Source organism: Echinops telfairi, unplaced genomic scaffold (assembly GCF_000313985.2).
Source record: "Echinops telfairi isolate 266 unplaced genomic scaffold, ASM31398v2 ScPeMD7_3509;HRSCAF=4178, whole genome shotgun sequence".
In the NCBI taxonomy this organism is placed as follows: Eukaryota; Metazoa; Chordata; class Mammalia; order Afrosoricida; family Tenrecidae; genus Echinops; species Echinops telfairi.
In genome coordinates, this window is record NW_022107407.1 from 13978930 (window position 1) to 13991847 (window position 12918).

Below are 12918 nucleotides of genomic sequence, written 5' to 3' on the forward strand. Positions count from 1 at the left end.
CTAAAACCAGAGGCTGCCAGGAGTGGAATCTCCAGGAAGTTGCAGCAGATGGGCTGGTAATGATCTTTTGAGAAATATGAGCCTGCTAAGCAAGGTCTAAACTTTTTTAGAAAGCTAGAGAATATACTCTGCTTGAATAAAACTTGTTCTCCGTGTTTGGGAATTTGTTTTAGCAAAAGAAAAAGAAAAACAGTCTGGCTTCTGATTATTTTAACCACTGCGTCTTAAAGGTTTCTTACTCTAATTTGACATTATAATACGTCAATTCCAGAAAGTGTATCACAGAAGTTATTTAATGAAAAAGGTTTTGATTATAAAGTAATGAGTGATTAATCACCACCAAACTGTTTTGCAGATACCTGGGCAGGTAGACAGGAAATTTTTTCTTATTTAATGATAGAAATTCAATTCTTTTCCATAAAGAATTGTATATTAATTCTTCCAAACTCAAAACTATTTTTTTCTTGGAAACTAACAAGGGAGAAGGATTTTTATAGACTCAGCACTAACTGTGCTTTAAGTTTTGGTAAATGTGAAAATAAGTTTGTAAAATCAAAATATACTATTTTATTTGCTACTTACCCCAAGAGATATCTTTGCCTCTGAAGATGTAAGGGAAAAAAAATTCAGTGAAGACTAAAATTAGTATAGTTCCCAATATCAGTAGAGTTTTCATTCTAAAATTAGAATAAATAAATAAAAGCACGTAAACACAAAGTTTTTTGTTTTGCACTTTGCTTGCTAAATATCGCTATGAACTCACTTTTACCTGTCTATACAGTGGAAACAGATTTTCATAATTGGATCTAGTGCTCTAGATATTCCAAATTGCCTTTGGAATCAAGAAAGATTGCTATGCACAATAAGCTAGAAGCATTTATGAGATACAAATTATTTGAAAATAGATTTTTTTTCATATTTTTCAACTTATAGTGACCAAAATAGCTTAGTATAAATGTGTTTCAATTCATGGTGATTTTAAATAACATAAAAGTTCTAGAAATAATGATTGGGAATAAGAGACAAAAATATTAATGTATTACCTTAATGTAACTATGTAAAAAAATCACTGGGAATTTAGATTCCATAAGAGTGTTAAATAAAAAAATTTAAATACTATTAAAATCTGTGAGCATTATTTACTATTTGCAAAATTATTTCAAAACTATATAGTTGTTAAGCCAAAGCAGGTGATTCAAATTTCTACTTCAATAAATCTATTTTAATTCTTAAACTTGGAATTTTTGTAGTTATTTTTGAGCAGCTAATTTTGTTAAGTATGATATTAGTGATGCTTATAATCTGATGAGAACATATTTCAATACACTATGATTAATGATAGGATTTAACTTGCCTTACCAGGGGGGGTGCATATTTGAGGTCAGATCTTTGAGAGCCTAGAAATCAATAATCAATCAGTTTTGTTCAGAGTAGCTACCCACAGTTGCCATATACCTCAAATAATGACCTTTCTTGGACTACTCTACAATAATTTCAATGATAAATTTCTCTTAGAAAATGGGAAAATCAAAAGTTTTACATTCTGACCTTTTTTTTCTCTTCCCAGCCTACAAGGTGAGCTAGCAAGGTTCAGCACTTCATCAGCAGCTGTAACTCTTCTGCAATGTGAACCTCAATGGTTTCCCTGGGACTTAGTTACCCACCATATAAACGGACTCCATGCTCTGATACCCACTCAAGCTGTTAGAAAATAGAACGGCTTCCAACCTTTGGAACAATAAAATGTTTGGACAACAGTGTTATGTTTGCATCAGGGTTCTCTGGTTCAGCTGGTAAGAGAGAAGGTGACATCAGTCAGAGATGTGAGTTAAAAATAAATGTACAAAATGTAATGACAAAAAAGAAACCATCTAGAATAGATGCTCATAATACTGGCATTGTTCCCCCTTTACTTTTCTCTATGAAATATACCTTATGAAAAAGAACTTATTACTCTTTGGACCCACGACTGATTACCTAATTATCTTCATTTAGTGTCCTTGTGCCCTCAGCCTCATTACTCCAACCTAGGGGTGGGGAACACCTGTCTCGAGGGCCAAACAAGTCCATGAGACCATCACTACCAGCCAACATCACACACTTCACGAAAGAGCAATTTCAGCCATCACATTGAGAGTGAGTGAATTAAATGCTTGATGGGTGTGGCCTGTGAGCATGTTATAAATATCTAAATGGCCCTTGGCAGAAAAATGGCTCCCCAGCCCTGCTCTAAAAGGTGCACACTAAAACACATTTTCCAATTTGTAGGGATGAATAAACCAATAATGTTTGTACACAGGAAGGCCCACCATCATACAGAAAATATTATTGACTCTATCTCATTATTGACCCACTGATAGAGGATACTTGTGTATATTTATTTACCTTATATGTGTATTTACCAGTTAAGCCTTGGTGGGGTAGTGGGCTATGCATTGGGCTGCTAACCACAAGGTCAGCAGTTTGAAACCATCTGCTACTCCAAGGGAGAATGACCAGGCTTTCTACTTCTGTAGGAAGTTACTGTCTCAGCAACTCACAGGGGAAATTCTACCCTGTCCTACAGGGTCATTATGAGTTGAAGTCAATTCAGTGGCAGTGAGTATAATTTTTAGTTTAGTAGTATTTGCCTTTACTGCAAATGTATAATGACTGTGGTGGAGCATCCTAAAGCAAATTTGTGAAAACTTCTTCGACATAATCAAATAGCTTGAGGGAATGAGCCACTCAGACTCTGCCCTCAGGACCACAGTCTCTATCAATTGACAATAATGGAGTTCATAAAGAAATTGTGCTACACCCTACTTAGGTAAACAGCCATCGCGGCCTTAAAAGCTTGTGAGCAGCAATCTAAGGTGCAATTATTGGTCTTTCCCTATTTGGAGGGAAAATAGTGTTGAAAATGGAAAGACACAAAAAAAAACAATTCGTCCAATGGATGGATCTTGAAAGCATCCATCTCCACAACCCCAAGACCAGAAGAACTGTATGGTGCCTGGCTACCACTAAAAATTCTCTAAACGGGATCACATTAGAAGATACTGGATAAACAGAGTGGAAAAATATGTGCAACAAAATGAACAATCATAAAATAGATTAATCTTACTAGTCAAGTTGAGTCTGGTGGAACCCTGAGACTCTACCATTAGTCACCTTTCATGTCTGGAATTGACCATACTCCGGTGGCTCAATTTTCAGCCAAGCAATAGACAGGTGTTTAAAAGGAATAATGATAATAGTAAGGCATGTGCACGTACGAATAATCAACCACTTAAGATCACAGGAACAGTGTTTGCCTGCAGGGAAGTTCAGCAGGGTTAGGAAAGAAGGAGGCCAGGAAACAGGAAACAAGGGGCGGAAGTGAGATAAACCATGGCACGTTGAGGGAATTGCACTGAGTGACATGATACAAAATGGATATGAATTGTTAAATGCAAAACTGATAATCTGCTCTGTAAACTTTCATCCAATTAACATTAAAAATTTTTAAATGTTTTTAATAATAAAAGGAAAAGTGGCCAACCAACACTGGAGCAGCTTAAAATGAAGATCGCAGAGATGCTTTGACAAGATGAGAGAGAAAACATTTTCATGTTTAATCTACCTGTAGGCTATCTATCTAAGCATGAAAATGATCAAACTAGCATATGTTTTCAATTAATTTCCCTGGCTAATGAGAATACCAATTATAAACACTTTAATTCTCGGGGAGGGAGGGGAAAAATGAGGACCTAATGCCAGGGGCTTAAGTGGAGAGGAAATGTTTTGAGAATGATGAGGGCAATGAAAGTACAAATGTGCTTTACACAATTGATGTATGCATGGATTGTGATAAGAGTTGTATGAGCCCCTAATAAAATGATTAAAAAAACACTTTAATTCCAGTTGTTTTAATCAGAGACAGAAAACGTGTCCATTTTCCATACAAGTTTCTACTTTATGAATCTTATCTTTCTCCTCCCTTTTCTTTTCTCCTTATCTATAACATTCAAATGTTATAGATAATTCTGCTAGGACATATTATCCTAAAATATTATCAAGAACCAAACCCAATGCCATAGAGTTGATTCCAACTCATAGCAACCTGTATAGGCTTTCTGAAGCTCCATAACTCTTTCCGGAAGCAGACAGTCTCATCTCTCTTCAGAGGAATTTGCAGTTCAAGACTTATCCTACAGCATCGCCAATGTTCCTTTAACATTACCAAAGGCCTCTCAATATTAGGCATCTGTAGGCTAAGAAATAGTTTGAAGTATAGGATGTGATAATTAGCATTAGGAAGATCCCTCTCAAGATTGTTGTTATTGTTGTTGTTAGATGCCATCAAGTTGTTTCCCACACACATGACCCCATGCTCAGCGAACCTGCCATGTCTGGCACCATCCTCACAACAGGCTATGCCTGAGCCCTATTGGTGCAGCCACAGTGTCACCCCATCTCCTTGAGGGCTTCCTTTCCTTTGCTGGCCCTCTACTTGACCAAATTTGATGTCCTTCACCAGGGACTGGTCTCCTCCGACAACATGTCCAAAGTATGGAGGGCTAAGTTTTACCATCCTGGCCTCTAAGAAACACCCTGGCCATACCTCTTCCAAGACAGATCAGCTTATTCTTTTAACAATTAAACAATTAAAAGGTACTATTGATTGTTAAAATAATAAGCAATAATAGTACCTTTAATATTCTTCTCCAGCACCACAATTCAGTACAGTAATTGTTCATTTGACTTCTTTACTCAACATTCACATGCAATTGAAAATACCATGGCTTGGGTAAAAAGCACCTTAGTTCTCAAAGTAACATCCTTGCTCTTCAATGCTCTGAAGAGTTCTGGTCCAGCAGGTTTACCTAATGCAACACATCTCTTGATCTCTTGACTGCTGCTTCCTTGAGCATCAATTGTGGACCAAGCAAGACAAAATCTTTGACAACTTCAACTTTTTCTCCAATTTTCATATGCTACCTACTGGTCCAGTTGTGAGAATTTTGGTTTTCTTTACAAAGAGTCATAATTCAGAGTGAAGGCGGCAATCCTTCATCAGCAAGTGCTTCATCAAGCCCTCCTCACTTTCAGCAAGCAAGGTGGTGGCATCTGCAGTCCGTGGGTTATTAATAATCCTGATGCTAGATTCTTCTTCATATATTCAAGCTTCTCTGATGATTTGCTCAGCATACAGATTGAATAAGTATAGTGAGACGATACAACCCCGATGCACACCTGTCCTGATTTTAGACCATGCAGTAGTTCTTTGTTCTGCTTCTACAACTGCCTCTAGATCCAGGTACAAGTTCTTCATGAGCACAATGAAGTGTCCCGGAAATCCCCCTTTTCTTATCCTTACTCACAGTGTGTTATGACCCACACAGTCAAATGCCTTTGCATAGTCAATGAAACAAAAATAAATATCTTTCTGCTAGTCTCTGCTTTTAGCCAAGATCCATCTGACATCTGCAATCATAGCCCTTCTTCCACATCCTCTTCCTGATCTGGCCTGAACTGCTGGAAACCTCCTGTGAATGTACTATTGGAACTGTTGGTGCATGATCGTCCCCAGAATTTTACCTGCATATGATATTAATGCTATTGTTCTATAATTTATGCACTCTTTGGAATGGGTACAAATATCAATCTTCTCTGGTCAGTTGGCCAAGTATCTGTCTTCCAAATTCCCTGGTGTAGTTGAGTGAATGGTCCCAGGGCTTCATCAGCTTGTTGAGATGTTTTAATTGGTGCTCCATCAATTTCCTGGGGGATAGTGTAGTAAATTAGTTGAAAGACATCTAAAAATCAGGTAGGAAAATAGTCAAAGGTAAAAATGTTTCCACCATGAGAATTGTCATAAATAAGAAGAAAATATTTGGTATTTCTTTTAAAAGAGAATTAATTTATAGGGAACAAATGAGAAAGTGCCTGAGATGGCTTAAATAGTTTTAGCTTGATAATCTGAGTTCAGGACAATTGCATTTCTCAGTCTGAGAGTGCTGAAGACAGAAGAAAACTATGCTTGACAATAAAAACAAAGATATACTTCTATCCATAGCTTTGCTTCCTAGATAATGGAGACAAAACCAAAAGAAAACCTAAGATAGAAGAAAATAGGAGGGGGAGTAATAAGCAACCCCCCCCACAAGTATATATAGTTACAGATCTGTCCACTGACCTTTATGACTATCTCCCCACCAGTTCTTTTGGGGTTCTGGAAACTGCCCCTCCTAACCTGAGGTCTATTTTGGTTTGGGGGTCTCTCAGGGGCTTTGTGGCTTGGCTTTGCTCCCATTGCTGATCTGTTCTGGTCCCTTCTGGTTTGCTCCACTGTGGGGGTTCAGACTGGACTCACTCCCTGCCATGTGTCCCAGTATTGTCCTCTTGCACAGTATGCCCCAGTGAGGGGACAGCATGTCTTGAGCTGTTGCTGGCCCTACAGTCCTCTCTGTGCCTTAGCAGCTCCACGCAGGGATGTCTTCCTCCGGGTTTGGTGTGCCAAAATGGGGTCGAGACCCTTCCTCTCTCTCTCTCCTTCTTGGTTTGATTCTATATAAAATATATTAATTCAGAAAAATAGAGGCATTGGCCTATGTACACATATTTATATGGTAATACATTGAGATAGTGGATGGACATTGGTCCTCTGCTTAAGCTCTTTCTCAATGCAAGAACACTTTGTTCAACCACCTGGCATTCTGTGATGATAACCCTCCAAGCATGATTGCCGAAGACAAAATAGGTGCACAAGCAAATGTGGTGAAAAAAGCTGATGTTGCCCAGTTATCAAAACATATAGTGTCTGGGGTCTTAAAGGCTTGAAGTTAAACAAGTGGCCATCTTGCAGAGAAGCAACAAGCCCACATGGAACAAACACACTAGCTTGTGGTGTCCATCATGAGGTGTCGTTGGGATCAAGAAACAGGCATCAGAAAACCCCAAAACAAACAAACTAGCATATTGTTGAGAATGAGGAGGTCTAGAGCAGAGACCCAAAACCCATCTGTAGACAATGGTAAATCCCATCACAGAAGGGTCACAAGAAAGGGATGAGTCAACCAGGGCACAGTATAGCACCAATGAAACACACACTATTCCTCCAGTTTCTTGAGGCTTCTCCACAGACACACTAATGTGACCCCAGTCCTACTTTTCAGTTCTGGCTAGACTGGAACATGTAAACTGGTACAGATAAGAGCTCATGACTCGTGGCATCCAGGTCAGATAAATCCCTCAAGAACAGAAATGGGAGTAGCGATACCAGGAGGGTAGGGGGGAGAGGAGGGAAGGAAGGGGGAGCTGTTCACAATGATCAACACATAACTGTACCCCCTCCCCTAAGTAAAGGAACAACAGAAACCATATGGGGAAGGGACACAATTGTTGGTGTAAGATATGAAAATAATAATAATTTATAATTTATCAAGGGGTCATGAGGGTGGGAGGAGGAGCAGGAGGGGAAAAAGAGGAGCTGATACCTTGGACTCAGATAGAAAGTAAATGTTTAGAAAATAATGATGGAAACATATGTACATATGTGCTTGATACAATTGATATATTGATTGTTATAAGAGCTATAAGAGCCCTCAATAAAATGATCTTCAAAAAAATAAATAAATAACAGTGTAATTTTTCCCTCAACTTGAATATTGAATTTTAGGTACAAGTCATATGCACAGCGAGGGAGCTAGTAGACCTTTGTAAATAAACCTTTGGAGTCTTAATTAGATACCAGATTTGAAGAAATACATTTGGAAATTATTAATACAAGGCTAAACCCAAAATTATTGCTACTGGGATTTATTTTTATGCACATAATTTCATTCCAAACAAAAGTGTCTTCAAAGATGTCTCTGAAATCGGGGAACAGCTGCAAAATCGTTCATTTCCCCCAGAATATACCTGTTTTAGGTCAACTTCAACAAATGGTTCAGTGGCTTCTGAGCAGATCAGTGCAGGAGCTAGGGAGCTCAGAGTGCTATGGCGGCAGTGTTTGTGGGGTGGGCATCCAAGGGGCCATCTTGTCAGATTTTCTCGGAGAACGCAGGATAATCACAAGAGCTTCTTTAGGAAGTTTTTTAAAAAAATGAAAACTACATTGGTGAGAAAAAGACCAGGAAAGTTGTGCTGATGAATTTTCATTTTCCAACACCATAAAGCATTTCCGTTCTTCGAGTTTTTTTTTAATCATTTCATTGGAGGCTCTTCCAGTTCTAATGACGTTCCATACATCAATTGTATCCAGTATATATGTGCATATGCTGCCATCATCTTTCTTTGAAAGTGCAGTAAGATCTGTTCTATGAGAATTTTATTGGGAAACTTAGTCCAATCATCTTGTAGCCTCGATCTTGCCCCTTTAGGCTCCTTTTGTTTCACAACTTGATCATCTGCTACTTCCTGGAGTGGTTGAGCATCAACCAGTTCTTTTCGAAGAGGGATGTATGGTTCATGTCTTCTTTGATACTATACTTTCTGCACCCATCAATATTTTTTCCATAGAATACTTAGATATTGTAGCTCAAGGCTCAATAGTTTTCTTCAGTTCTTTCCACTTGGGAAACACTGAATGTGTTTTTTTTTGTTTGGCTTTCCAGATCTTTGCACGTTTCATTGCAATACTCTACTTTGTTTTCTCAGGCCATCCATTGCAAACTTCTGCTCATCTCTTTTATTGCATCATTTCTTCCTTTGCTTCAGCTACATTGCAATCAAAGGTAAATTTCAAGTCACTTCTGACATTAATGTTTATATTTATTTGTTTCTTTCATATGCGATATTCTTGATGTCATCCCACGTTTGTCTAGTCTTTGACCTTTAATACTCAATTCATTGAATTGATTCTTGAGAATGTCTCTATGATAAGGTGGGATGTAGTTAAAGTTGTACTAAGGCTCTCATAGACTTGGCTCAATTCCTTTCAGCTTCAACTTGAACTCACATGTGAACAATTGATGATCTTTCCCTCAACTCTTCCTTGACTTTGTTATGACTGGAACAAGACCTTCTGCATTACCTTTTTGCACAAGTGAAGTCAATTTGATTTATATCCATTCAATCTTTTAAAGCCCACATATATAGTCACCATTTTTATTATTGCAAAGAGATGACCAATTAACAGATCATTGGTCTTTAAAAAATTCTATAATCTTATTTCTGGTGCCATTTTTACCTTTGGATATATTTTCCAATTATTGATCTTTCTTTGCTTCTGATTTTTGTATTCCTATCACCAGTAAGTATGAATATATCTTCCCTTTCGTAGAAAGCAATATTTTACATATGGAGCAAGGTCCAATTTAGAATGAGAAGGGAATGGTTTTCACAAACACTATTGGAAAGTTTGCCAGGCCATAAGCTTAGTAAGAAAGAGAAAATATCTCTTGGTGTGCGTGTGTGTGTGTGTGTGTGTGTGTGTGTGTGTGACAGAGAGAGAGATTGAGAGAAGCCCAAAAGAAGCAAAAATCATCAGGAAATACATTGTACAAATACGAAGACAAACAAAATATGCTGACATTTTAAAAGCAGATGTCATCTGACTGAGTAGGAAAAATCTGGTGTTATAAGATTTATAGAAGTAAAAATAAAATTCCCAATAATAACAATAATATTTTAGTATAAGGATGACCTATGAAATATTTGAGACATATTGATGCTAAAAATCATTTTTTGTTTTAAAAAGAAATTCAAATTTATCTGAACCTCCTTTATTTTTATTTGCTAAATTTGACAATTCTATGGCCACTAATGGTCAAGCTAAGGCCCAAACTCCAGACTTGTTCAATACTTCTTATGCCCACCTGTGTATCTTGTCTTACTCATTGTTCTTCCTCACATAATACTGTCAAAGAATAGGCTCCAGGACATCAACTGAGCTGTAGAACTATCTGTCTACAGATCCTTAATAAGCTGCAGAGCAGGGACTAGCACACACAAGCCCAGGAATTTTCCAGACTTAGTCCTGTTCAGTTTCCACTGTGCTAAGGACAGGACACAATTCATTCAGGTAGCTGAATATTTGGTTTCTTCCTCATTCAACTTGCTGCATAAACATTCTTTAATGGGCATTTCACTACTACAATTTCCAAATTTTTTCAGCCACACCACTATCTCCTAGAATTATAGCATGAAAAAAGAAAGAAAGAAAGAAAGGAACTCTCCATATTTACTGAGGCATAGATTAAATTAGCTATTATAAATTGAAAGCAAAGGTAGTCGGAGATTCATAACTGAAGCAGCAATCATCCCTCATGAGAGGCTAATAAACGATGAGTCTCACGAGAGGACACGGCTGTCAGCTCAGTTTGGGAAAGTTTCTGTGTCAGAAAATAAAGCAATTATTCACTATCCACCGATGTTTTCAGTTCAGTAACCAGTAGCTTCAATACCAAGGAATATTTTTTTCTCTACTACTAAGGGTGCTGACATTTTTATTTTCAGTTATAACTATTCAGTTGTAATTTATTCTCTGGCTTTAATTTTTCCTGAGAGCCACCCAACCTGCTTGGAATGTCTCTCACATGGGTCTCCAAATGTAGAAATTTGCATAAAGATTAATAACTGTGCCACAAGATATATATCTGTTCCTATAATTCTGATTTCCCCAATTGTATTAAGTGCAACAATAGCCATGCATGCATCTCTCCTCATCTTCTACCCACAGTACAAATGCAAAAGTTAATAAAAACCAAAGATTGATTTGCATGGTTCCTAAATACATTTGAATGAGTACAGTGAGGTGTTTGACAGTTGTTTGAAGTAGAATTAAAAAGGAAACTTGTTTAGGGACACTGTAGAGTACTTAAAGTAGAAATACTCTATATACAATGGTTCTCAACCTTCCTAATACCGTGACCCTTTAATACAGTTCCTCATGTTGTGGTGACCCTCATCCCATAAAATTATTTTCTTTCTTTTAAAAAAAATCATTTTATTAGGGGCTCATACAACACTTCTCACAATCCATACATACATCAATTGTGTAAAGCACATTTGTACATTCATTGCCCTCAGCATTCTCAAAACATTTGCTCTCCACTTAAGCCCCTGGCATCAGGTCCTCATTTCCCCCACTCCTTCCCCACTCCCCCCTCCCTCATGAACCCTTGATAATTTATAAATTATTATTTTGTCATATCTTACCCTGTCTGATGTCTCTCTTCACCCACTTTTCTGTGTTCATCCCCCAGGGAGGAGGTCACATGTAGATCCTAATAATCGGCTCCCCCTTTCCAAGCCATCATCCTTCTACCCTCCCAGTATCACCACTCACACCACTGGTCCTGAAGGGATCATCCTCCCTGGATTCCCTGTGTTTCCAGTTCCTATCTGTACCAGTTTCCATCCTCTGGCCTAGCCAGACTTGCAAGGTCGAGTTCAGATCATGATAGTGGGGGGTGGGGGGAGGAAGCATTTAGGGAACTAGAGGAAAGCTGTATTTTTCATCATTGCTATATTGCACCCTGACTGGCTCATCTGCAAGGGGATCTCCAGTGGCCTACAAATGGGCTTTGGGTCTCCACTCCACACTCCCCACCCTCATTCACTATGGTAAGATTTTTTGTTCTGATGATGCCTTATACCTGATCCCTTCGACACCTCGTGATCACACAGGTTGATATGTTGTTCCATGTGGGATTTGCTGCTTCTGAGCTAGATGGCCGCTTGTTTATCTTCAAGCCTTTAAGACCCCAGAAGCTATATCTTTTGATAGCCGGGCACCATTAGCTTTCTTCACCACATTTGCTTATGCACCTGCTTTGTCTTCAGTGATCATAAAATTATTTTCGTTGCTACTTTGGAATTGTCGTTTTGCTACTATGATGAATCGTGTATTTGACCCCCAAAGGGGTTGCAACCCATAAGTTGAGAACCGCTGCTCGATAAGACGCCGAAGTTTGTAATTGCTGTGGAAAAAGACCATTACATGTTTCTCACAGAAAGCAGGCAGTGGGTCTAAACTGCCAATTAGCAGGTATCTGATTCACCCCTATGCTGCCAAACTTAAAAATCTCTCTGTCGTCAAATCAACTGCTACTCATAGCACCCCTACAGGACAGGACAGAACTACCCTTGTGTGTTTTTGATCCTAATTAGGAGAGCAGTAAGACTCACCTTTCTCTTGAGAAGTGGCTAGTGGTTTTGAACTGCTGACCTTGTGGTTAGCTGCCTTTTGGGTAACTACTATGCCAGGGTTGTTTCAGAGACTCAAATGCCCAAACTCACTCGCTGTCAAGTTGACCTGACTCAATAATTTGATGGCACCCTTCTGCATAAATGGCACTTCAAGATAAGCATTTGACTGTTACCCAAAATGCTGGTATTGCAAATTCACTGCCATCTCCAATGGGAGGAAAATGTGATTGTTTGCTTCTGGAAAGATTTACAAAGAAGTCATCAAATTGACGTCAAGGAGCATAGACAAAGTGGAGACCCCAAACCCACGTGTAAGGTAATTGAATGGTCCCTCACAGAAGGACCACATGGAGATATGATATATACCCAGGGTGCTGTATAGCATTGATGAAGCACATAAATATCTTCTAGTTCTTTAATATTTCCTCTCTTACTATGATGGTCTTAGTCTCACCTCATTAATCGTGTGGAACCTTTAAATGTTCACGAATCCAAGATAGAAAAATCCTTCAGAAATAGTAGTGGGAATAATGATTATCTGAGAAAATGGGAAGAGGCGGGTGGGGGTGGGTGAGGGGGAAACAATAGTAAGGATGACTGTATAGCCCCACTCAAGGGAAATGAATAACAGAATTGTAGGTGAATGGACACATTGGATGGTGTAAGATGTGGCAAATAATAATATAACCACATAATATAATATAACACAATATAAGATACATAACATAATAATAAGGATTCTGGAGCTGATATCAAAGAATTCAAGAAGAAAGAAAATGTCTTGAAAATGATGGTGGCAGC